The sequence below is a fragment of the Amblyomma americanum genome, chromosome 1, assembly GCF_052857255.1.
Source record: "Amblyomma americanum isolate KBUSLIRL-KWMA chromosome 1, ASM5285725v1, whole genome shotgun sequence".
NCBI lineage: Eukaryota > Metazoa > Arthropoda > Arachnida > Ixodida > Ixodidae > Amblyomma > Amblyomma americanum.
In genome coordinates, this window is record NC_135497.1 from 425,832,227 (window position 1) to 425,838,215 (window position 5,989).

The following is a 5,989-nucleotide window of genomic DNA, read 5'->3' on the forward strand; positions in this document are numbered from 1 at the left end:
CGTGAGCACGGCGCTGTGAAAAAAGCAGTCCAAGCGAGGCGCAAAACGTGCAAAAACGAGCAAAACATGGTCTTTAGGGCTCAAAAACGTGCTCCTCGCATGCTTCTTCCGCTCTGTATCGCACCGCGGGTGAGGAGGAAGCAACCAAACAAGCAAGAAAAAAGCGCGCGAATGCACGTGACGGCGTTCGGCCGTTGAGAAGGCTGAAAGAGTAGGGGACGCGCAAGGGAGGAGGGGAGCGGCGTTCTTCAAAGGTTGGCGCTACTTTTAGTTCATTGAGTGGCTTTACGTATCTGCACTCGCCACTCTCCTGACCTCCTTCCCCCTTCACGTCCACCGCAGTACCTCTAAAAAATGAAAAAAAAACATTTCCCTGCCCGCCGAGCAACTTCCCTTTCCCTTACCCACCCGTAGGCTTAAAGGCCCCATTTCCTGCTCCCGCCTAGCTTGTTACCCTTTTCCTTCCCTTTCAAGCGGCAACCAGAAGTGAATATTCTGTAAACATTATCTTCCTGTTTTGGGAATCCTCCATTCGGGCACACTGGGAGCCTCTTCCAAGCTCTGTCTCTGCATCGCCTCTGCTGAAGAAATTAATCCTTTGTGCACTTGCCGCCATGGGTGCTGCTTTCGAGCCAGCCAGCAGTTGTCGGGGGTTGTGTCGGCTGCTTTCTTGTGCCATTGGCCCCCGTACCCTCTCGTTGAGGTGTTTCGCGCATTTTGTCTCCTTCAGTGTTTTCCTCTTTTTGTGTTTGCCATTTCCGCCAGCTTGTGTGCTTATATATTTCGCCATTTGCGGAATAAGCATAGTCAAAGGCCAGGGAGTGTTGTCTCAGTACTGTCGTGTTTAAGTGCGCTGCTCTTCGTCACTTAGGTGTACCGCCAGCTACGTTCCCTAGTTTTCCTCAGAGTGCCCCAAAAATGGTCGCTCCGCTTGCGCTTGTTTTATTTTTGCGTCCGGCAATGGTCACCGCCCCCCCCCCCCCCCAACATACTAAGCGCGCTGCGCACGGAACAAATGGCCCGTATTTCCTTTGAGGCGCCGTTTTACGAAGATATCCTAAACGCAGAGCGAGATGTCCAGATGAGAGTTGGCATTGCCTCCACGTCGCGCTCTCCGTACGCTTGTGTCGGTCAGAGCCTGGGATACGGACCCTTTGAGTAGTACTGCCTTATGACTTAGGTATACAGAGGATTCATGCGCGCTTTGAAGAATGTTTCGCTTGGACTGCATTGCAGAGATTGCAAAGACCTTTCAGCAGTGGGTACCTATGAGTGTTTAGGATTACTCAAAGATAATTTTGATGAGTTTAAGATGCGCCCCTGCCGGGCTGAGTATTTAGTTTTCAAGCTGTTAAGTAAGAGTGGTGCGGATTGCCTGCATGGGTTTGCACTTGCCATGCGGATCTGGGGCCTCGTGCTTTGTAGGAGGTCTGGCACTATTATCCACGGGCGGGGGAGGTCATTTGGCTCCACTGGCTTGTTTTCTACGGTTCCTAATATGCTATATAGTATTGGTGGAAATGCGCACAATCACACAGCTACTCAGCCTACTCCCAAATATTGCAGACTGTAAAGGGTTGCGAACAAAGAATTATAAACGAAATAGAGCGCTGACCTTAGATCTGAACTTTTAAAATAACGGAAAGCGTTCCTTGGAATTAAGATGAAGTGAATAATGTTAGAAGATATGTAATGTATTGGACAGTATTTTTAGTTTCCTCTACTCTAATAAATAGCCAACAAATTTTATTATTTTTCAATGTGGCTTAGATTCGCGTCAGCGGCTGATGACGCGTCGCACAGCCCTTGGTGCTCTCGGACCTAGCAACAACGCGAAGTTCTCTCGTGGACAAAGCAGAAAGCACTAAGCTGGTAGCGTTTTACCAAATCGCGAAAAAGAGCACTGCGGCTCCTGTGCATTCATACGCATGGAGCGCGATGTCACGCGGTATTCTTAAGTTTCGCGGGTTTTCATCTTCGCAAAATAAAAATGGTTACGCTAAAATTCCCTTGTCGAAAGCGCCTGAGCCCGACTTTGTCTGTAGCGTTCGACCTTTTGCAGCGATAGCTATATTAGAGTCCAGGGTTTGACGGATTACCGTCTGGCGAGGGGCGAACATTGTATAAATAAACATACACTAGCCAAAAGTTTCGACGAAAAGGAAATACGACGTTTCGGGTGGTGTGATCAAGGGACCCGTACGGGCCCCGAAACGTCGTGTTTCCTTTTCGTGCAAATTTTTGGCGAGTGTATGTTTATTTCTACAATGTTCTCCCCTCGCCAGACGGTATTCCGTCAAACTCTGGAGTATATTGCTCATCGCGCTAAGTATGAAACGGCAGTCATCACAACAATCAGGCAGTTTATCAACCTAAATTCAAGACAGGTATCTTTTCAGTGTCATCTACAGTTCAACCTGCGCTGCAAGTTTCAGGGCCTCACCCCGAAGTCTCTGAGGCTACCGCAACTTGTGCCTACACCGCTTGCAAGGCAAGTCACCACCAAAGCCGAAAAACTCCTGCTGCAAGCACGGATCGCCGAAACGAAAGCCACGATCAACAGGCTGGAAGGGGATGTATTCCTAGCGCAACGTTCACTCCATGATGACCTGACCGTCACCTTCCCAGAAGTTATGCTGCACGCTGACAACGTTGCCGCTAGGACGAGAAACAAGAGAATGTCTGCTCAAGAAGACAAGTTGTCATTGATCCTACAGGGGAGCGTCCGTACTCGTGGCTCTCCTGGCATCTACAATTTTTACTCGCACCAAATAGATTCCGCTTAGCATTCCCTGCTCAGCCGTGGAGTGAACTTCAACGTTGCTGCTGCCCCTAACCCGGAAAGAATGATCTGTGCGGTCGAACAAGCTGTTCGGCAGGTGGAGCCCAGTCGACGACAGGAGGCACGTTCCCGTGCCATTGGAGCCCTTGAAAAACTATCGCAGACGAAAACAGGGTGCCTATCGCTGCCAGAAAAGAAAGCCATCAAACAGTAAGATGTGATCAAGGGACGCGTACGGGCCCCGAAACGCCGTATTTTCTTTTCGTCGAAACTCTTGGCGAGTGTATGTTTATTTCTACAATATCTACATTACGGTAGCATTTCGAGCCTTCAGTGTGGTGGCGCCGCCACCCTGTGACTGCGCCGCCACGCTGTCACGTTGTTGGTCACGTGGTGCGTAGCAGCTGCCGGTGGCGCGGCGCCGTGGTTGATCACGTGGTTGGTCGCGTGGCTGGTCAGGTGACCAAGTTCCCCTCACCAGCTGTAGCTATATATCGCCTCACTCCAGGTTTAACGAGAGCTAAACCACCGCCAATTTTTTCTATTATTATCTGATAATTTAAATCCATGTTTAAAAAGTTAATTATTTGTGAGGATCTAAACGTTGGGGAAACAAAAAATTACTAACCATCACTTTACATAGGTACACCATTTTCGGGGTGGTAGATCACTTCAATTGTTTAAAGACGTGTTTACAGTGTTAATTATTGCTGTTTAATTATGAAATTGTAGAAGGAGCGAAAAAATAATTGCTTGTATATTAGGCATTGCCTAACAATTCATCACTTCATTTCAATACAGAAGAAAGCTTTTGCTTTTCAAAATATTGGTTTGTTTTAGCTGGGCCAACTTACCGCGATGAAGCTGACTCTCATGGTCGCGTATTTGTTGCGCTCATGCTTTGTTTCGGCGCAGCAGAAGTTCGGCGTTTCTGTCGCGCGACCGAAACTTCTGTTGTCACTACAGAACAGTCTGTGGCGTGTGTTCTGTCTTCTATCGCCGCTACAGAGCTCCTGTTGTCACTACTGAACACTCTGTCGCGTGGCTTCTGTATTCTGTAGTCCCAACAGAACGTTTTTTCCTATGCAACGCAGAACGCTCTTTCCCCTATGCAATGCAGACGTCGCTGTTGAAGTGGCTTCAGTTGCATTGGTCGACTTGAGGCGTGAACATAACCGCTTGCATTGTATCCTTGTCTCTATGGCACTTTGCGAAACTTAAGTAGCCTACCAAGATGATGATGATGATGATTATGGATTTTTATGGCGCAAGGGCAGCTATGGCCAAAGAGCGCCATGTCACAAGGTATTTTTTTTTCTTCTTCTCAAGGTGGGGTCAGAGACCCATTTCCCAAGCATTTCACCCTAAATAAGCCGAGCACCAGACCAGGGGAAAGCTTGTACCCATTGTATCACCGGTGGGTACCCGGCGGCACTGGGGATCGAACCCCGCACCTCCCGCATACGAGGCGGATGCTCAACCACTTGGCCACCGCTGCGGTTGCCTACCAAGATCCGTCCATATAATGCATGCGTGCGGTCATAGAGAGAGGTACTTATGCCATAACGCTATCTAATCCATGGCCGTCTGAACAGTTTTAAGCCCATAAGTGAAACGTCCAGCTGCATTATGTAACTTTAGTGCTCAATGAAATGATAGACAACACATTTTGAATACCAGCCATCGCAATGACGTAAAATATTTTTAAAAAGCGAGACACAAAATAAACAAAAATAAGAAACAGCGTTTGCTGGTAAGTCCTCCGGCGGCGTATACAATGCAAATAACGCCAGCCAAAGTCTTACTTGTGGAAGAGCCGCTCCACCCGTCTGCTTTTTCTATTTGTAGTCCTAGAAACCTTCGAGAACATATCAGCGCTTCTGACATTACTGAGGTTCTCGTACTGTGCACAGGTGGTGGAGCAGAACACCCGGAAACCTTTGCGTCCATACGAGAGTGGAAAAATTTGTGTGAAGAGCCCAAGTGCCTTTAAGAATTACCTCAGTAACCCGCAGGCGACGGCTGAAGCCTACGAAAACGGCTTCATTCGCATCGGTGGGGCACTCTTTTTACTTTTATTTTCGGTTCGGAGCGGCGTTATTATTTATTTATTTATTCATTTACAAATTTGTTGGCCCTTGCGGGCTGTTACACGGTGGGAATGGGAAAATTAGTCAATACAACACAGTTCCTGCTGTTTTACAAAGGTTTCAAGTGAATATGTTTTGTCAAATGCGCGTCGGTCAAGGTTATTCCATTCTAGACATGTTTTAGGTAGAAACGAAAACTTATACCATCAACTCTCGGCATGTACGGCATAACTGCAAAAGGATGGTTAGTACGCGATGACAATCTTCCGGGTGGCCGCAAGTACAAGCTGGAATCCAGATTGAACATTTTGTGATAAAGCTGATAAAAAAACTTTAGCCTAGCAATTTTTTTTGCGAATAGCCAATGTTGGTAACTGCGCTCGTAAAAGAAGTTCAGATACGGACTTCGTTCTTTGGTCAGACAAAAATATATACCTTACTGCCAATCTTTGAACACGTTCAATTTTGTCTACAAGATCTTGCTGATTCGGATCCCAAATTATACTTGCGTATTCCAGAGTTGGTCTTACTATTGATTTATATGCTTCTAGTTTGACATCCGATGGTGCATCTTTTAGCTTCCGCCTTAGGAATCCAAGTTTCCGTTGAGCTGCTGCACAAATGTTTTGTACATGATCACTCCAGTTTAAGTCATGACTAATAGTGATACCTAAATATTTTAATTTATTAGTACGCTTTAGTGCTCTGTCATTACTTGTACGGGAACTCTAAAGGCTTCTTTTTGTTCGACACAATCATAGAAGTTGACTTTTGGTAATTAATTTTCATGTCCCACTTTACACACCAATCATACACAAGCTTCAAAGAGTCATTCAAGAGAGAGATAACTAAAGATGTGGAACTATGTTTGATGCTAATACTGTTATCGTGCGATGTTTAGTGTAGTGCGGTTTCTGCAAAAGAAGAAAAGGAGGCATATAGCTGCTCGTCTCTTAGTTCTGCCTTAATTCCAGTCAATCTGGGGCCACCCCATAATTGCGGCAGTAAAACCTCACAGTAAGCGAAAGCGTCGCAATAGGAGACACTGCCTCGTAAATCCTCACTCTGGTGATCGACGGACACACCAAGCTATCCTCCACTTTTTTGTAATCAAAAG